The 22,210-nt window shown below is 41.6% G+C and overlaps 1 protein-coding gene and 1 pseudogene across 1 annotated transcript in view; one reads left to right on the plus strand and one right to left on the minus strand.

The window, feature by feature from the left end:
- The window catches only part of LOC124795919 (methyl farnesoate epoxidase-like), a 325,562-nt gene that overhangs the window by 273,117 nt on the left and 30,235 nt on the right, over window positions 1–22,210 (minus strand). The gene's annotated exons all lie outside the window — the stretch shown is intronic.
- On the plus strand, window positions 3,379–3,496 carry LOC124796718 (annotated as a pseudogene).

The raw sequence follows: 22,210 nt of genomic DNA on the forward strand, positions 1-22,210 counted from the left end.
CCGATAATTACTCGAAATATTTGCCTGTGGCTGCGTTCTCACACCACATCCCCATCTGCTTTCTCTCTATGGACCTGGAGATCGCTGATTAAAGTCAGTCTGTCGGTTATCCTGAATTCTCCAGTTTACATTCCTGTTTTCGTCTATATTACGCCTGTTCCAGCCACTATTAAAACCATATCCATTACGCTGCGGTCTAGTGTTTCCACTACTCCCATTTTCATAATTATTTCTATTTCGTCCAAAATTCAATCCCAATACTAGCCTACCATCGCAACCATTATTGTTATTCTCTTTACTATTACTTGTTCTATCAGAATTACTCTGTCCTGAATCGCAACGTCTTTGAGCGTCGTTTTCACACATGAATTCTACTTCTTTCAAAACACCTTTGAAATTTTCTACATTATCGCCCCCACATCCTATCAAGGCTTGTTGAAACTTCATTGGCAGTTTCGTTTTGCATGTTTGAATCAATTCACCGTCACTATATGAGTTATCTAAGTATTGGTTCATTTTAGCCAAATAATCTCACTGATGTTTTCTCACGCGAATTTTCGAATGAGACATTTTGTAATAATCCATATTTTATTCTTGATACAAAGGCAGCTCTAAACGAATCATATGAATCGCAAGTTTCTGTTATCTTCTGCATAGTTTCAGCAATACTTCCCTTCACATGTGCGCAGATAAAATCTAACTTATGTTTCAGTGGCCAATGTGTCGGTATTACTAATTTAAATTGGTCAATAAATGTGCGGGGGTGGAGAATATTTGCGTTTTCCATATAGTGCTGGTATTTCCGCACTGTGAGAAAGTTGTTATCATCAAAACCTCTAGCATCTCTCTGTGATGTATCTGCTGAGTTTTGAAGACTGTAATTCTGTCCTTGGTTTGCGTCAAATCAACGCGACCGTGTGTAACTTGGTTCATTCTGTGACATTTGTGTCATAGAATCACTAGCAGGTCTCATTGTGCAATATGCGTGCATAATGATCACTACCGGCTATGTATCTTGACGTGTAAGCGATTCTGGCTCGTTAGATACCGTACTGTAACCCGTCGGTATTCGTCCTACAGGTTGTGACGTTACATAATGCGTCATTATGGTTTGATCAGCGCATGTTACGGTTTTTTGCTTGACGTACTGAACCTCGCTGCAAACCACGCTCTTGAACTGGCATCGTCATGTGCCTTTCCGTCTTACGTCACACGAAATTTCGCGAACCCTTTCTATCGTATGATCTGCGACTGTTGATTTTGCAGTATTCACAGTGGTATCTACCGACACCAAAGTGGATTCTGTCATCGTGTGCGACTCCTCAGTAACGCTTTCTACGTCACCACGACTTTCGATCGAAAGTAAAACTTCCGATCCCAGCCGTTGAAATTGGTGTTTTTCTCTTGTATTGTTAAAATACGAGCATCGAATTTCTTTAATGCTGCTTTTGTCGTTCTTTTGTGAGACGTCGTCTCAGCAATAACATGTTTCGCCTTCGTCGTTGCCTTGATGGCGAAAGCTTCGGCCTGTTGTTTAACCTTTTTGACACTTTGTTGCGTATTTTCACGCAACGTAACCGTGCCTGTTTGGACTGTGTCAATGTCTGTTCTCAATTGTTTGTGCCATAACGAGCGTTTGAATCGTGATTTGCGCTTCCTTAGCTTCAGTTCGCCTTAAATATTATCACGTGTTTTTTGTATTTCCTTGTTAGTTGCTTTCAGCCCCAGTGTTATGCCCCTTCTAATTCTTTTTGCTTGTGTTATGCGCCCCTCTATACGCTTTTCTCATTTCTGAGAGTGTTGTAATAAACGCTGCAACATTTCAAATATGTTGGCGTTTTCGCCTACACCATTTTCGCCAGTTGCCATCAAATACAACTGTTCTCTATCTCGTTTTTCGTGAACCTTTTCCTTCACTTCCAAAAATAGTGTAGGAGCACTAACACTCGTTGTTTCATACATTTGCAAGCCTGACTGATTTAATACCACCCCAAAATATCATCCACTGTCCTATATTCAATATTTGAACCCGTTTTCTCGTCTTTTGGTTGCTGGATTTGAGTCAGGACTCAACATAACCCGATTCAACAACGTGGTGAACCAGCAAATAATAAATACATGAATACACTGCTATTTACAATTACTACACGGTTGAGCCACATTTATATTTACATTTTTTGCTCCATTTTTCGTCAGCTTATTGTTTGGGAGGTTTATGTGTTTTGCACTTATCAAAAGCAAACCCTCAATCTATCCAACGCTGTGGTCGAGCGGTTCTAGACGCTTCAGTCCGGAACTGCACTGCTGCTATAGTTGCAGGTTCGAATCCTGCCTCAGGCATGGATGCATGTGATGTCCTTAGGTTATTTAGGATTAAGTAGTTCTAAGTCTAAGGGACTGATGACCACCGATGTTAAGTTCCATAGTGCTTAGAGCCATTTGAACCATTTTTAATTTCGTATCGTGGCATCTCAACTTTGTATCCGCACAGTGAGTGTACTAATGTGTGCAAACTTAGCTTACTACTTAGTGTGCAAAAGGACAAAAAATCTGAACTGTCTTCTCAAGCCCAGGATGTCAGACAGACATTCCTAATAAATATGATCCTGGCCCTGTAAGGCACCTAATATCAGGTGCAGATCATAACAAAAATCATTAGAAATGCTACTGTCATGTACCTAGAATGCATGAATTAATAAAAGTGAAAGTTTGGGGTCTATTCTAGGAAGACAGAAAACAGCTATTCCCTTTTTTTTATTCTACATATAATTTATCAACTGTTGCTTTCATTGGTGAAGTGATAAACAAGAATAATGTTCGATTACTTTTGACACTCAATGACAAAAAAATTAATTCTTGGACATATTGAAATGACCCTTATTGAAATCGTTATCTCTACACATAATTTTTTTTATCACAGGAAAGAATGATTATTGAAATTCCTCATCAGATCATTTAAATCTACATTGTCATAGCTGGTCAATGCATTGAGTTGGTGGAGAGTAAATTTACCTTTTGAACCAACAAAAAAACTCTCATGTTCTCAATGTGAGGGTAGGTTAGTATCCTAGCTTTTGATATTCAATGGTCAAAGTGTATGCAAGTTGGAGTGAGCAAAATCCTGACTCAACATTTACTTTACCAAGCGGCATCTGCAATGGCGTTATCACCGTTTTGGATGTGAAACGCTAATTCCCTACTCTGGTCTTAATTGAATTCACCCATATATTTAAAAATCCGCCTCAGTTGCAAAAATTTTCTGGACCTTAGCCAGGTTTCGGCTCCAACAATCTAGCCTTCTTCAGAAGCATAAAATTACTAGAACATGCCAGTGTAAGGCACAGTCAACATTAAAAATTAAAACCTATAGTACTGTGAGGCAACGGCCTTGCCGCAGTGGATACACCGGTTCCTGTCAGATCACCGAAGTTAAGCGCTGTCGGGCGTGGCTGGCATTTGGATGGGTGACCATCCAGGCTGCCATGTGCTGTTGCCATTTTTCGGGGTGCACTCAACCTCGTGAGGCCAATTGAGGAGCTACTCGATCGAATAGTAGCGGTTCCGGTCAAAGAAAACCATCGTAACGACCGGGAGAGTGGTGTGCTGACCAAACGCCCCTCCTATCTGCATCCTCAGCTGAGGATGACACGACGGTCGGATGGTCCCGATGGGCCACTTGGGGCCTGATGACGGAGAGCCTATAGTACTGTGGTACCATATCGAATTCAAACTACTTAACTGAAGTCCAGCCCTGGCATCACGTCACCCCGCGTTCGGTTGGGAGTGGCAACTACGTTTTAATTCGACATGGTATCATGGTACTATAGGTTTTAATTTCTAATGTTGGCTGTGCCTTACTCTGGCACGTTGTAGTAATTTTATGCTTCTGAAGAAGGCTGGATTATTCTAGCTGAAACCTGGGTATAGACCAGAAAATTTTCGCAACTGAGGCGGATTATTCAATATATTAGTCTATCAAAGTTGCTGACAGGGCTGCAACATGCTAAAAATTCTTTGAATTCACTCAGTCGCAACTTTCCTGCGTTCTGTAGAACATTACTCTTTCACTAGTGGAAATAATAGCTATTGCACACTAGCTATGGGTTGGAGCGACGTGCACAATTTCTTTGCTTCGAAAATTTCTCACAGGAATAATTAACTACCGCTTGCTATCTGTCGCCGTGATACATGAAGTGTATCGTCCTCACTTCGAAGAAGGCAAAGCTCTCAACGCCCTAGCCTATTTCCTCTAACTTGTGCAGTCAGTCTCAAGGCAAGAGAGAGAGATATAGCCTTAACGTGTTAAAATGCTTTTATATAATGGGGATCTCCCCACTGTGTTGCGTCTGCATTGTCAAGTACGCATCAGCCAATCACTGTCTCGCTAGAGGTGAATATATTTTTATTTATCTTGCTGGGTCGCAGTCTAGCCCTGTTAATGACATGCAATCACTTACCCTCGGTTCCAGCCTTATAATGTGTTGGCTGAGTGGATCAAGTTCGAATACCAAAACTCAAATAAAATTAAAAAGAAAACAGAAGAAACGCACTTGAAGTAGATCGGTAGTGCCTGATGGCACTCCTGTCGTAAAGCTTAGTATGGACAGATTCATTGTTTAGACTCATTGCAGCAATTTTGTGCCACAGACGCTTTACGGCAGACTTTTTCGCCCCTCCATCCGAAGAATCGTAATCACATCTATATTTGATTCGAGGAAAGCAGATACCGGTAGCTGAAAGTTGAGTCCTCGGCTGCGATGCTGCAAAATTTCGTTTATATAAACAAAACCAGGGAAAGGGGAGCTACACTGCACTGTGGAATCCGAACCACAGTCTAGTTCTGCTGTATCACCACATCCTTGACGGGTAATTGGTAGGTTTAAGGGCAAAGTGAAAAAGTGCCCATACTGGGATTCGATACTACAACTTTTCGGCTACTAGCTGCAGAATCTAGTGGCAGGACACAACGTCATATACAAATTTGTTTGTGCTTCTTGCTTTCTCGAGTCACTGCTTTTCCCTCGAATTATGACGGCTGATCGCAAGGTGGATTTGGCATCATCATCGTTTTCGCAATGGCGAGATACTTTAATTCACATAATTTAGTCAATTTCTACGAAAGATTTTTAAATTGTATACAGATACCTACTTGATGAATCGGTTTATCGAGTAGTAAAACCCAGATCAAAAGCCGTACGCCACTTCCTGTGATTAGCCTTCACATACAGAAGGAAGCCAGCAAGCGACTTCACTTTATATAGCGTGAGTCAGGAGGAAAGGCATATGCTTTGAGGGTGATAGTGTTAGTGATTCCGAACAAAAAACTTTAAATGAACGTATGCGCTTTTCTTAACTACGTCCAAGATACAGCTGTTTGAAAATCGTGGGTGTTGGTCGCATGTCATGTCCTTCACCGACGCTCACATGTAAAAACAACCAAAGCGACAAAAGGCCACATAGCGTTGTTTTTACTTTTCATAGGTCATTTTTCTGAATCCGAACTTTTTTCTCCACACACACACATTGATTTAGTGAGCCCACTGCTTCCATCAGTAGTCTTCCGATGTATCTTCACAGCAACTGACTTGTACACCAGTTGGGCTGATGCATCTCCAATTACAGATATTTCGACGCAATCAATGGCCGAGACATTCTTTACTCATTGAACTCTTCGTTCGTATTTTACGTGCATGTGTTCAAATAAAGGACTTCATGAACGAGCTCATATCAGTATGACAGTTGCTTCCTACAAGACTTGCAAAATGTGTTGTAGTTGACAGTGGACCTTTATAACATCTTTTGTGTTGTATTTAAACATATCATTATATCAAAATGTCTCATTAGCCGGCATCTGCATTTGTTCTGTTCCCCATTGTTTTCATTAGTTTCTCCTGAAACAGTTAAGAACAGGACATATGTTCAGAGGACACTTTTTGTTCAGAATGACGTATTCTAACACCACTCAAAGTATGTACCTTTCCCTCTGACTTACCCTCTATACGCATTGAGGAGACGCAAAATAAATGTTTGAAAGTTTTACTGAACTTCAAAGTAGTCACCGTCGTTATGTATAATCCGTCGTCACCAATGTGGAAGTTGTAGGAAATCCTTAGCAGCACCAGTTGTGTTGCTAGTGAGAGTGGAGCTGTCTATTACTCGAAGAATCTCTGACGATTCTCAAGCGAATACCATGAAATTCTCCTTCAGCTTAGAGTTCAAGCTGGAGTCATAGCCTAGGCTGTGCTACAAAAATTAACAGCTTTAGAGAAAGAAGCGCCGACGCTTCCTGCTGTACACACACTTCATTTTGCATGACAATGGTGGGGCACAAGTTGTGACTAATTTGTACTGTCGATTGAGCTGGGAAGTGCTGTACCATCCACCGCATTCTCTGTACTTAATCCCTTGTGACTTCAACTTGATAACCAGATTGAAGAAAGCATTCGCTTTAGAACCGTTACAGATATTCTTCGGGTAATAGACCGCTCCACTCGCACTATCAACACAACTGGTTGTACTAAAGGTATCTCACGACTCAGTGAAACATGGACAATAACTAGTTTGGACAAGAAGAGAATAGAAGCTTTCGAAATGTGATGCTACAGAAGAATGCTGAAGAGTAGATGGGTAGATCACATAATTAATGAGGAAGTACTGAATAGGACTGGGGAGAAGAGAAGTTTGTGGCACAACTTGACTAGAAGAAGGGATCGGTTGGTAGGACATGTTCTGAGGCATCAAGGAATCACCAATTTGGTATTGGAGGGCAGCGTGGAGGGTAGAAATCGTAGAGGGAGACCAAGAGCTGAATACGTGAAACAGATGCAGAAGGATGTAGGTTGCAGTAGGTACTGGGAGATGAAGAAGCTTGCACAGGATAGAGTAGCATGGAGAGCTGCATCAAACCAGACTCAGGACTGAAGACCACAACAACAACAACAACAACAACTAACACATCGCTGGTAAGGAGTTGTGCACAATACTGGTTACTACTTCGAACGGCACTAAAACTTTGAAACATGTATCTGTTTTTTTATAAGTTGTAAATAAGTGTAATGCCACTACTGAAGTTCCAAGCTCGTATGTCAGAGTTCTTCTACAAGTTTCTATTCAACAAACAGGTTAGCATTGCATATTTAAAGAGTATGGTCCGTCAGAAACAAGCCGATATGCATGTTAAGGTAATTATTATCAATAGTTCACTGCTGCAAAGCAACTAGTTCGTCAGCAAAGTGTCCAGTCTTATTTTATTGATGCTATTATTTACAAATACTTTTAGACTTTTACAATACTACTGTGGTTTCTTAGACGTCACGTCCGGACATTCGCTCCCAGGATTCGGCCCCAGATCGAAGCCAGCGTGCAGATTAACGTCAAGGGCCAGTGTGCCAGCCAGTTTTGATGTGACTTTTAGGTGCTTTTCCACATACAACTAAGTGAAAACCGGACTGGTAGTCACCTATGCGATTCACAAACATTTAGAAGCATTTATTCACTAACACTTGGGATAACAATAGACACAAAGGTTGGTTGTACCAATTACGTACTAGGCGGGAAAGCGATGGGGACAGAAAGGACATTCAGCCACCCTCTTCTATTAACACTGCTAAATCCAGTAATTAACATGTCCACATGGTGAAGAAATGGCATGCAAGCAACGAAAAAGAAGAATCCCACGGTTTCATGGAGTTGAAACATTAATCTTTTTAATATGGTAAGTAAGTTTCACAAAAGCAAGAAATCTACATAAATACACTCCTGGAAATGGAAAAAAGAACACATTGACACCGGTGTGTCAGACCCACCATACTTGCTCCGGACACTGCGAGAGGGCTGTACAAGCAATGATCACACGCACGGCACAGCGGACACACCAGGAACCGCGGTGTTGGCCGTCGAATGGCGCTAGCTGCGCAGCATTTGTGCACCGCCGCCGTCAGTGTCAGCCAGTTTGCCGTGGCATACGGAGCTCCATCGCAGTCTTTAACACTGGTAGCATGCCGCGACAGCGTGGACGTGAACCGTACGTGCAGTTGACGGACTTTGAACGAGGGCGTATAGTGGGCATGCGGGAGGCCGGGTGGAAGTACCGCCGAATTGCTCAACACGTGGGGCGTGAGGTCTCCACAGTACATCGATGTTGTCGCCAGTGGTCGGCGGAAGGTGCACGTGCCCGTCGACCTGGGACCGGACCGCAGCGACGCACGGATGCACGCCAAGACCGTAGGATCCTACGCAGTGCCGTAGGGGACCGCACCGCCACTTCCCAGCAGATTAGGGACACTGTTGCTCCTGGGGTATCGGCGAGGACCATTCGCAACCGTCTCCATGAAGTTTCGAGAACATATCTTCACCGAAGAGTCAAGCAGTATATTGCTCCCTCCTACGTATATCTCGCGAGACCATGAGGATAAAATCAGAGAGATTAGAGCCCACACAGAAGCATACCGACAATCCTTCTTTCCACGAACAATACGAGACTGGAATAGAAGGGAGAACCGATAGAGGTACTCAGGGTACCCTCCGCCACGCACCGTCAGGTGGCTTGCGGAGGAAAAAAAAAAGAGAGAGATAAAAAGACATCTTAAAAAGATACAGGGTTGAGAAGGAGTGTAATGTTTCCCTCACAGACAATAAAATGAGAGAATAAAATTACAATGAAGTGACGAACATCACGTTCATTACAGCAGGAGCTGTTAACTTTTTAGATTAATGATTAAAATGATCTTCCTGTTCTGACAACTGAAAGACTACAACCTGAAATTTCATATTTTGGTGAAAGTCAGGTGCAGAAGTCATCATTGAAGAACGGAGAAGTTTGGACTCAGGACCATGAAAATATTAAACTGAAATGCAAGAAATGATTTGCATGCCAATAGCAGTGATAATTGAGCTCCATCGATTGAAAATTAGATTCCAGGTATGACTTGTGGAGGACATAATTGCACATTCAATAGCATGCTGATGGTGCAGGGTTATCATGTCACCAAATCATCCACTGCCAATGGTTTAATTGGTTGAAATATATAAATTCCTCGTTTATATTAGCACAAAATCACAGTGAAAGAATGAAATAAAGTACATTTGAAATTATTAAATTAATTATTTTATTAAATATATTACCTCTTTCTCAGTACATACATTCAACTGAGCATACAAAGAGCAATAGATATGTAATGATTCCGGACTAAAACGTACATGAATGTTTTGAAAACAATTCATACATTTTTTTACATATATTAACCTATAAGCTAGTGATTAACTCTCAGAAAAATGATTATGTCTTACAGTAGATTTAGGTAACAACTGATATTCTCTATGAATTCATTACTACATACTGTAAAAATTTACTGTCTAATGACGCAAGAGTAAAACTTACGTGAATTTTTACATCTTTAAGGGCCAAGGTATAACATAGTACATTCTCCTTAAGAAATGCTGTTTTTTTTTTGTACTTGCTTCCCACCTTTAACGTTATTTTTATCGTTGAAGTTAAAATTTGGGTCAGAATGTTCATCTGGCCCTAGAAACAATTACCACAAGTATTATGTGTAACTCATCAAAAATCAGGTAACAGTAGCATAAAATAGAAAACAGTTCTACTACAACAGAAACATTAGAAGTCAACAGAATCATTTGAATTCTATGTAGCATACTTTTTTGAAGTTGCATTAACCATAATTTTTGCTATGATCTAAACAACAAAGGTGGGAAATACTAATCGTTCACAAATTGCATATTAACATTTTATTATAAGATTACAAATTTTGGAATTTATTATTGTCTATATTTATACTCGGACTTGATAACTATGAATAACAATAATCTGAAAGCACAATAATTCTTCAGTAACACATTTACTTCTGTCCAGCTGGTTCGTTTCAGAGATGTGTTGAATGTATGTCACTTTTATTTAAGTCACTTTTATTTAAGTAAACTTGAAGGTTGCCAGGTAACCATTTTCAATTTTTAGTTAAATTATTACTTTATTTTATGAACTACTCATTGCAGAAACTTTGAAAAGTTAACTCTGTACAAGAATTGACAACACAGTTATCATCTTTCAAGCGTTCTCTCTGTGACATTTGGGCAGAAGCTTGGTACTCCATTATGGCTGGTGATGAATGTGGTTGCTATCGGTTTGCACTTTCGGTGAGTTAGCTCTATTTATTTCGGTTATCTGAGGAGACTGATTATGTGCATGGATATTCTGTTAAGTGATTCATGAGGTTCTCGTATTCCTTGGTTAAATTTTACAGTAATTGGTGTTACTAAACCTGCTGTGAATTGTGGAAATGAACATGCACTCTGTATCGTGTTGCAAACGATTTGTGTCTTTGTGAAATCAGTAGACACGAGACGGGCTACAGAATCGAAATTTATCTACTTCAGTCAGATCTGTCACCCTTTTCTTCAGATTAGTTTATTCATAATTTTCTTTGTGTTGTGTATAGAATTTAGTTCATGTGATGTTGGTATATCCGATTTTTCGTTCATATGTCATTGTGATTCCAAGGACTGAAATGTTGTTATGTTCACTTGATTTTGAAACAATTACATAAATTTTAATTTGTATACTATTTGTCATTTGGACTTTACTGACCATTTGCACGATATTTAAGTACAAATTGGTATATCTGTTTGGCGGCTGCCATTTCGTCATCACTTGTTACTAGACACTACTTTTTCATCAGCTAACTGTACCATATGGTAAAATTCATCAAATATTTCACGTCACAGATAGCATCCACTATTCTAAGGATTACGTACTCCCATTATGATGCAATAATTTTCAGATAACATGGTAAGTCTTGACATGGATGCTGGTTGGAGGGACACTGTGCGTGATACTGAAAATGTGTATTTCCTCAGTGTCTTACAAACTGTCTCGAATAGAGCAGTCTCGGGGTGTCTAGCATCCTGTGAAAAACCATGCATATTCCAGTCTTTCAAACTGCGACATCATTCAACCAATTTTAAGTTATATTGTTAGCTGATATTCAGCGTTTCATATTTGACAGTTCTATTTCCAGAATGCAGTCTACTTCTCGCTGCACAGTGAGCAACTAAAAGTTGCTCACTACAACACTTTAGATATCTTCAGACTCGTACTAATGATATTCTTGTTCATTGGTACTGATATTACGCCTGAAATTCTTCCACTGCAAGATTAATGTATGTGCTGCTTAATTATGCTTCTTTTCTCACACTGACTGTGTTGATTAATTGATTACTTGCGCCATAAATTTGTCGATAATATGGCATAGTTCTAAGAAATCAGGGCGTGATGTTTCTACTTGTACTAGGAGTTCAATTACAAACACAGCTGCCACATTACAAAGGTACTGTCATTAAAACTCCTTAGGGCGTATTTGGTATTTTGTATTACAGCATTAGGAGAGATATTACCAGATAAAATAACCTTGTATCATTACTTTATGCCTGAATATGTGTGACACAAATATGTAAAACCAGACAGATACGCAAGTGAGACAACATATAACTTAACGTTGTTTTGAGCTATGCTACAGACATGAAAGTCAAACAGTACATAACAAATAATATTCGAAATGCAGTGAATTTAGTGAAATGGAATGTAGTGCAGACATGAAAGAAGAATTTAGAGGAGGTTGCACCACAGACTACACAAACTAATACAAGGATACACTGAAAAATGGAATATTGATAAACACAGATTTCCAAAAAGCATTCAAATCAGTACAACAGCTACACATATTATCAGAAGTACTACTGTAGGGGGTACAAGCGAGATTTATGGCTGGATGAGGATTTCTTCGTAGAGTGGACTCAACATGTTATCTTGAATGAAGAAACATCTATAGATGTGGATAAAATTTGGTGTGCCCCTGGGAAGTGTGTTGAGACCTTTGGTGTTCATGTTGTAGATTAACAAACATACAGACCATATTAATAGTAATCTCATACTTTTCGCAAATGAAGCAGTTATTTGTAATGAAGTAGCCCTACTGTCTGAAAAGTATTGAGTCAAATCTTGACAATATTTTACAGTGTTGCGAATCATGGCGAATTGTAACTTCCTGTCTTATTAAGACCATGTGCAGGACCGGGAATCGAAAGTGGGAACTTTGTGGCAAGTGTTCAATGACTAAGCTATCCAAGCGCAACTCTCGACTAGCCTTCACAGTATGTTTCCTGCATACCTACTCCTGGAAGAAAGGATACATTGAAGCCATGTCCTACCAACAACCAATTTCTGTGAACAAAGGAAAGGAGGAGATAATGTACTAGTGGAAATAAAGCTAAGAGGGCAGGCGAAATTTACTGGTGCTTGGATAGCTCAATTGGTAGAGAACTTGGCCACGAATGGCAAAGGTCCCATGTTTGAATCCCAATCCAGTACACAGTTTTAGACTACCAGAAAGTTTTAAATCAGTGCACACTTGGCTGGGATGTGCAAATGTTACAATTTGGAATTGGAAACGTTCCTTAAACTGCTTTAAATATTCCCAAAATTAAAACGTTGTACTTGACTAAATGAAAAAAAAAAACAGTCTTGACTGTTCAAAATGGCAGCGTCTGTTAGTTTTGTGCACAGTAATTCTATAAATGAAGTTGCAAAATGTGAGAAAGAATTTGTCAGATGCGAAGAAGTCAAAGGTCACAGTGATAAACAATGTACCTGCTGCTATTTCTACAGATATTACAAAATGGATGTACATATATACGCTTATATGTGTGTATGTATGTTTCTATGTATGCATGTTCCACCTCTCCTCTTAAACCACTCCACCGATTTCCACCAAACTTTGTACACACGTCACTCACTGCCTACAAGTCATCGCTGTGGGAGTAAGAACCACCTACATAACTAAGGGGCGAGGATGGAAGTGAAAAAGCTCTGCAGTCCATTACGCACAACTGCCCATTCATTAGTCACCTAGTATTTGAGAATGAGAGCATTTAGAGATTTGCAATAAAGTTTGCGAATGATTTCAGACTTTTACGAAACCTTTTCTCGCTGGTGACACACAGAAAACCATCAAGGTGAAAAAGTTTATCGCTTACGGCATTTTCGATGTCCATGTATCCAAACTGCCGCATGAAACATTACGTTTAATTAATTACTTCTTTCCTACAGACAGTATTCGTGACGTACTTCGTTGACAGTATTCACATATACCACTGAATGTACCAGAAAAATTGTATATTTTACACCACATACTTCAGCTACGTCATAAAAACTGTTGTTGTTGTGATCTTCAGTCCTGAGACTGGTTTTATGCAGCTCTCCATGCTACTCTATCCTGTGCAAGCTTCTTCATCTCACAGTACCTACTGCAACATACATCTACATCTACATCTACATCTATACTCCGCGAGCCACCTTACGGTGTGTGGCGGAGGGTACTTATTGTACCACTATCTGATCCCCCCTTCCCTGTTCCATTCACGAATTGTGCGTGGGAAGAAAGACTGCTTGTAAGTCTCCGTATTTGCTCTAATTTCTCGGATCTTTTCGTTGTGATCATTACGCGAGATATATGTGGGCGGTAGTAATATGTTTCCCATCTCTTCCCGGAATATGCTCTCTCGTAATTTCGATAATAAACCTCTCCGTATTGCGTAACGCCTTTCTTGAAGTGTCCGCCACTGGAGCTTGTTCAGCATCTCCGTAACGCTCTCGCGCTGACTAAATGTCCCCATGACGAATCGCGCTGCTTTTCGCTGGATCATGTCTATCTCTTCTATTAATCCAACCTGGTAAGGGTCCCATACTGATGAGCAATACTCAAGAATCGGACGAACAAGCGTTTTGTAAGCTACTTCTTTCGTCGATGAGTCACATTTTCTTAGAATTCTTCCTATGAATCTCAACCTGGCGCCTGCTTTTCCCACTATTTGTTTTATGTGATCATTCCACTTCAGATCGCTCCGGATAGTAACTCCTAAGTATTTTACGGTCGTTACCGCTTCCAATGATTTACCACCTATGGCATAATCGTACTGGAATGGATTTCTGCCCCTATGTATGCGCATTATATTACATTTATCTACGTTTAGGGAAAGCTGCCAGCTGTCGCACCATGCATTAATCCTCTGCAGGTCCTCCTGGAGTACGTACGAGTCTTCTGATGTTGCTACTTTCTTGTAGACAACCGTGTCATCTGCAAATAGCCTCACGGAGCTACCGATGTTGTCAACTAAGTCATTTATGTATATTGTAAACAATAAAGGTCCTATCACGCTTCCCTGCGGTACTCCCGAAATTACCTCTACATCTGCAGATTTTGAACCGTTAAGGATGACATGTTGTGTTCTTTCTTCTAGGAAATCCTGAATCTGTTTATAGTATTCATCTCTTGGTCTCCCTCTACGATTTTTACCCTCCACGCTGCCCTCCAATACTAAATTGGTGATTCCTTGATGCCTCAGAACATGTCCTACCAACCGATCCCTTCTTCTGGTCAAGTTGTGCCACAAACTTCTCTTCTCCCTAATCCTATTCAATACTTCCTCATTAGTTATGTGATCTACCCATACAATCTTCAGCATTCTTCTGTAGCACCACATTTCGAAAGCTTCTATTCTCTTCTTGTCCAAACTGTTTACCGTCCATGTTTCACTTCCATACATGGCTACACTCCATACAAATACTTTCAGAAACGACTTCCTGACACTTAAATCTATACAGGATTTTAACAAATTTCTCTTCTTCAGAAACGCTTTCCTTGCCATTGCCAGTCTACATTTTATATCCTCTCTACTTCGAACATCATCAGTTATTTTGCTCCCCAAATAGCAAAACTCCTTTACTACTTTAAGTGTCTCATTTCCTAATCTAATTCCCTCAGCATCACTCAACTTAATTCGACTACATTCCATTATCCTCGTTTTGCTTTTGTTGATGTTCATCTTATACCCTCCTTTCAAGACACTATCCATTCCGTTCAACCGCTCTTCCAAGTCCTTTGCTGTCTCTGACAGAATTACGATGTCATCGGCGAACTTCAGAGTTTTTATTTCTTCTCCACGGATTTTAATTCCTACTCCGAATTTTTCTTTTGTTTCCTTCACTGCTTGCTCAATATACAGATTGAATAACATCGGGGAGAGGCTACAACCCTGTCTCACTCCCTTCCCAACCACTGCTTCCCTTTAATGTCCCTCGACTCTTATAACTGCCATCTGGTTTCTGTACAAATTGTAAATAGCCTTTCTCTCCCTGTATTTTACCCCTGCCACCCTCAGAATTTGAAAGAGAGTATTCCAATCAACATTGTCAAAAGCTTTCTCCAAGTCTACAAATGCTAGAAACGTAGGTTTGCCCTTCCTTAATCTAGCTTCTAAGATAAGACGTAGGGTCAGTATTGCCTCACGTGTTCCAATATTTCTACGGAATCCAAACTGATCTTCCCCGAGGTCGGCTTCTACTAGTTTTTCCATTCGTCTGTAAAGAATTCGCGTTAGTATTTTGCAGCTGTAACTTATTAAACTGATAGTTCGGTAATTTTCACATCTGTCAACACCTGCTTTCTGTGTGCTTGGAATTATTATATTCTTCTTGAAGTCTGTTTCATACACTTTGCTCACCAGATGGTACAGTTTTGTCAGGACTTGCTCTCCCAAGGCCGTCAGTAGTTCTAATGAAATGTTGTCTGCTCCCAGGGCTTTGTTTTGACTTAGGTCCTTCAGTGCTTTGTCAAACTCTTCACGCAGTATCATATCTCCCATTTCATCTTCATTTACCTCCTCTTCCATTTCCATAATATTGTCCTCAAGTACATCGCCCTTGTATAGACCCTCTGTATACTCCTTCCACATTTCTGCTTTCCCTTCATTGCTTAGAACTGGGTTTCCACCTGAGCTCTTGATGTTCATACAAGTGGTTCTCTGATCTCCACAGGTCTTTTTAATTTTCCTGTAGGCAGTATCTATCTTACCCCTAGTGAGATAAGCCTCTACATCCTTACATTCGTCCTATAGCCATCCCTGTTTAGTCATTTTGCTCTTCCTGTCGATCTCATTTTTGACACGTTTGTATTCCTTTTTGCCTGCTTCACTTACTGCATTTTTATATTTTCTCCTTTCATCAATTAAATGCAATATTTCTTCTGTTACCCTCGTCTTTTCACCTACTTGATCCTCTGCTGCCTTCACTACTTCATCCCTCAAAGCTACCGATTCTTCTTCTACTGTATTTCTTTCCCCCGTTCCTGTCAATTGTTCTCTTATGATCTGCCTGCAACTCTGTACATCCTCTGGGTCTTTCAGCTTATCCAGGTCCCATCTTCTTAAATTTCCACCTTTTTGCAGTTTTTTCAGTTTTAATCTAAAGTTGATATACTAACCTTGAAAGGATATATCAGTAGTTTTAGTGCCAGCATTGTTTAGTTTACGTATATAGTAAGACAGTGTAGCATCTACAGGTCATAATCAATAGATTGTGGTCAGAGTCCACATCTGCCCCTGCAAATGTCTTACAATTTAAAACCTGGTTCCTAAATCTCTGTCTTACCGTTATATAATCCATTTGAAACCTGTCAGTGTCTCCAGGCTTCTTACATGTACACAGCCTTCTTTAATGATTCTTGAACCAAGTGTTAGCTATGATTAAGTTGTGCTCTGTGCAACATTCTACCAGGCTGCTTCCTCTTTCATTTCTTAGCCCCAATCCATATTCACCTACTACGTTTCCTTCTCTCCCTTTTCCTAGTATCGAATTCCAGTCACCCATGACTATTAAATTTTCGTCACCCTCCACTATCTGAATAATTTCTTTTATTTCATCATACTTTTCTTCAATTTCTTCGTCATCTGCAGAGCTAGTTGGCATATAAACTTGTACTACTGTAGTAGGTGTCGGCTTCGTATCTATTTGGCCACAACAATGCGCTCACTATACTGTTTGTAGTAGCTTACCCACAGTCCTATTTTCCTATTCATTATTAAACCTACTCCTGCATTACCCCTATTTGATTTTGTGGTTATAACCCTGTAGTCACCTGACCAGAAGTCTTGTTCCTCCTACCGCCAAACTTCACTAATTCCCACAATTTCTAACTTTAACCTATCCATTTCCCTTTTTAAATTTTCTAACCTACCTGCCCGATTAAGGGATCTGACATTCCACGCTCCGATCCGTAGAACGCCAGTTTTCTTTCTCCTGATAACGACATGCTCTTGAGTAGTCCCCGCCCGGAGATCCGAATGGGGGACTATTTTACCTCCGGAATATTTTACCCAAGAGGACGCCATCATCATTTAATCATACAGTAAATTACGGCCGTAGTTTCCCCTTGCTTTCAGCCGTTCGCAGTACCAGCACAGCAAGCCGTTTTGGTTAGTATAACAAGGCCAGATCAGTCAATCATCCCCTGCAACTACTGAAAAGACTGCTGCCCCTCTTCAGGAACCACACGTTTGTCTGGCCTCTCAACAGATACCCCTCCGTTGTGGTTGCACCTACGGTACGGCTATCTGTATCGCTGAGGCACGCAAGCCTCCCCACCAACGGCAAGGTCCATGGTTCATGAGGGGAGGTCATAAAAACTATAGGTTGAAAATCGTTAGAGATACAGGTGAAATATGTGCACATCTATATTTTAAATATGTGTGAAACAAAATTTGACATGTGTGTCCGCTGGCAAAGTCATGGGTAAAAATCTTACCCTAAGCTCCAGGAACAATCTCAACAACCTAATTTGGCACACATATTACTTAGAATCTGAAAAAAAATGCTTTGGGGTAAGAACCAGCAGCCTCTTATCACAAAGCGCGTCATAATGTGGAAGAGAAAGAGGAGGTGGAGATTGACAGTGAGGGGAAGTAGGATACCTGCACAGATAGGGCATAGGAAGATACGGACAGGGAGAGAGGGAGGGAGAAATGGACAGACAGACAGGAGAGGAGGAGATGGACTAATAGAAGATCTGAGTAAGCAAGTACCTGGTCAACGTGAGGTACTCAGTTAGTCGTTAATGAAGTAACCAAAGAAAACACTGTCAAATCGCTAGAATACAGAACTGGGAACTCATGTAGAACATCCGAATTGCGTGCTAATCATGAAATAAAACCAACTGAAACTGTTGCTACTGTAAAACAGAATTTGGCGAGGGTAACGTTTGTATTAAATGCGAAAGTGGTGTCGTTCTTAGCCTGGATCAGAAAATCTGGATACGTTGCAAATGTGAAAAAGATTTGCACGCCAAGCTTAATAATGACAATTCCATAAACGAAATCATTACGAAATTACTAGGCGAAACTGACACGCTAAAATACAAATAAGATGTTCTGTCTAAGACGAACACTCATACTAAGCGAAAAAAATGCATTGTTTCACAAGTAATTAGTGAAAAATGGAAAAAAGTGTCGGAAGATGGTCAGAAATGTCCCATGCTGGGTACGTAACACATTAAGTCATTTCCGTAGAGTGAAAATTCCTGAATGAAAGAAAATATCAGGATAGGTACGACTTAGAAGTGTGAAGAATGTTGCCTCACAAACACGTCGAAAACTTCAAATATTAAAAACTGTGAGCAGAAATAAACTGCCTTCAGTGATGAGACCGACACGTGCATGTGATAATAAAGTGAGTAACAGTAACAAAAGGCAGCGCTGTAAAAGTAATAGTTACAAAACCTATGAAACAACCATACAAATGCTGTGAAGTACGATGGTGAAAATGAGCAAAACAATAAAGAAGATGTACCACAACATGAAAAGGCTGTTAATTAATTGGAGGACACGGATGGGAATAAGACGACAATAAAGCTCGTGGTACTTGGCAGCAGTCATGAGTAGGGGAACGTCAAAACGTTTCAAGAGTTAGGTAAGGACTATCAATTCACCAGTGCTCTAAAGCAAATACTGACTCAGTGATATTACATGTAACCTAGCCTCCTTGCGGTAAATCTTGGTCACTGGCTCATGTAATAATGATAGCATGGGATGCTAGAAATAGCTGAGATTACAACAGCTACGCAGTTAAGGAAGACGTTGCAAGTATTTCCTGAACGACATCACACATCAATATGAACATGGTGTCGCTCTTCCAGCACTTTGACCAGCTCTGGAAAAATTGTTATTGCAGCGCGTGAATATTGAGCTTCAAAGATCGTTTTGGATCGACCCCACATTACATTCACTGACACATTGCCATTAATTCCGCAACATGACGCTCTCCATAGCTTGCATCTAAATTCAACAAGGAAAAGACTGTTTCCAGCTATTATCAAAAACATTACATGCAAGCAGGACAGCACTTACCTAATTCTAGTAACAGTTAACACTCGGATACGACATACTTTAGGATAAAGGGCAAAGAAAGTTACAGAGTAATTTTTTTTTTATTCTAATTTATCTCATATCATATATAACATTAAGGAACGTGTCACGTAAAACTAGGGTGGATTGTGGTTTTAATATGCTGCAATCTGACAAGCCCTGTTATGGTTGCCTGTCCTTAGACGATAGACAAAAATTATTTTACTGACCATAACTGATTGTCTTAAATAACTTATTCAGTGGAGTAAAGCCCAATGCTAGTTAAATAGGAGTAATAGGATGCTGTGGAGATATTTATTATAAAGAAAATAATAGCAATAGGAAAATATATTTTGTACAGTTACAGCATTCAATTAATTCTGCTCGCCAGACTAAGTTTAAGATTAGCACAACACCTATCTTCTATACAAATATCGAGCCACAGTTTTCAAGACACAGTTGGAGAGCACGTCTGCCGCATCTATCTGCAGAAGACTGCGGTCGTCGTGGACACGAAGTGTGATGTGCAGAATTTAACTGCACAGAGTTCACAAGTGGACTGGCGAGAAATAGTCTGGAGGTATTTCGCTTAACCCTCTGCCTGGCACTTAAATATGAATTGTAGAGTAGCCATGCGCATGTAGATGTAGATGTAGACGTCGAATATGTCATCTTCCCCTGTGTAGGCGAAGTTTCGGAAAGTATGAGAATTTCTGCATTGGTCAAACTGGCAGCAAACTTTAAACGAAAAAAAAAGAATTAAATAATAAGAATTTCTTACAGCATGTCACAGAAATGTTATAGTCTGCGTAGAGCAATATTTAAAGTAATGTAATCGTTCCATATGTGCCAGATGCGTACGTATTGTGTATTTTGATACTTATGTAACTATAATTACTATTAGGTTAATATGATATTATCAGTTATGAGAATAGTACGTTGAAGTACTTTTCATGTCAGCTACATATCATTTTACATTCATATTAACAACAGTAATACACTCCTGGAAATTGAAATAAGAACAGCGTGAATTCATTGTCCCAGGAAGGGGAAACTTTATTGACACATTCCTGGGGTCAGATACATCACATGATCACACTGACAGAACCACAGGCACATAGACACAGGCAACAGAGCATGCACAATGTCGGCACTAGTACAGTGTATATCCACCTTTCGCAGCAACGCAGGCTGCTATTCTCCCATGGAGACGATCGTAGAGATGCTGGATGTAGTCCTGTGGAACGGCTTGCCATGCCATTTCCACCTGGCGCCTCAGTTGGACCAGCGTTCGTGCTGGACGTGCAGACCGCGTGAGACGACGCTTCATCCAGTCCCAAACATGCTCAATGGGGGACAGATCCGGAGATCTTGCTGGCCAGGGTAGTTGACTTACACCTTCTAGAGCACGTTGGGTGGCACGAGATACATGCGGACGTGCATTGTCCTGTTGGAACAGCAAGTTGCCTTGCCGGTCTAGGAATGGTAGAACGATGGGTTCGATGACGGTTTGGATGTACCGTGCACTATTCAGTGTCCCCTCGACGATCACCAGTGGTGTACGGCCAGTGTAGGAGATCGCTCCCCACACCATGATGCCGGGTGTTGGCCCTGTGTGCCTCAGTCGTATGCAGTCCTGATTGTGGCGCTCACCTGCACGGCGCCAAACACGTATACGACCATCATTGGCACCAAGGCAGAAGCGACTCTCATCGCTGAAGACGACACGTCTCCATTCGTCCCTCCATTCACGCCTGTCGCGACACCACTGGAGGCGGGCTGCACGATGTTGGGGCGTGAGCGGAAGACGGCCTAACGGTGTGCGGGACCGTAGCCCAGCTTCATGGAGACGGTTGCGAATGGTCCTCGCCGATACCCCAGGAGCAACAGTGTCCCTAATTTGCTGGGAAGTGGCGGTGCGGTCCCCTACGGCACTGCGTAGGATCCTACGGTCTTGGCGTGCATCCGTGCGTCGCTGCGGTCCGGTCCCAGGTCGACGGGCACGTGCACCTTCCGCCGACCACTGGCGACAACATCGATGTACTGTGGAGACCTCACGCCCCACGTGTTGAGCAATTCGGCGGTACGTCCACCCAGCCTCCCGCATGCCCACTATACGCCCTCGCTCAAAGTCCGTCAACTGCACATACGGTTCACGTCCACGCTGTCGCGGCATGCTACGAGTGTTAAAGACTGCGATGGAGCTCCGTATGCCACGGCAAACTGGCTGACACTGATGGCGGCGGTGCACAAATGCTGTGCAGCTAGCGCCATTCGACGGCCAACACCGCGGTTCCTGGTGTGTCCGCTGTGCCGTGCGTGTGATCATTGCTTGTACAGCCCGCTCGCAGTGTCCGGAGCAAGTATGGTGGGTCTGACACACCGGTGTCAATGTGTTCTTTTTTCCATTTCCAGGAGTGTATTTTTAGATTGTGTTTGAATATGGATTCTAAGACAATATACACTCCTGGAAATGGAAAAAAGAACACATTGACACCGGTGTGTCACACCCACCATACTTGCTCCGGACACTGCGAGACGGCTGTACAAGCAATGATCACACGCACGGCACAGCGGACACACCAGGAACCGCGGTGTTGGCCGTCGAATGGCGCTAGCTGCGCAGCATTTGTGCACCGCCGCTGTCAGTGTCAGCCAGTTTGCCGTGGCATACGGAGCTCCATCGCAGTCTTTAACACTGGTAGCATGCCGCGACAGCGTGGACGTGAACCGTATGTGCAGTTGACGGACTTTGAGCGAGGGCGTATAGTGGGCATGCGGGAGGCCGGGTGGACGTACCGCCGAATTGCTCAACACGTGGGGCGTGAGGTCTCCACAGTACATCGATGTTGTCGCCAGTGGTCGGCGGAAGGTGCACGTGCCCGTCGACCTGGGACTGGACCGCAGCGACGCACGGATGCACGCCAAGACAGTAGGATCCTACGCAGTGCCGTAGGGGACCGCA

Source organism: Schistocerca piceifrons, chromosome 4 (assembly GCF_021461385.2).
Source record: "Schistocerca piceifrons isolate TAMUIC-IGC-003096 chromosome 4, iqSchPice1.1, whole genome shotgun sequence".
In the NCBI taxonomy this organism is placed as follows: Eukaryota; Metazoa; Arthropoda; class Insecta; order Orthoptera; family Acrididae; genus Schistocerca; species Schistocerca piceifrons.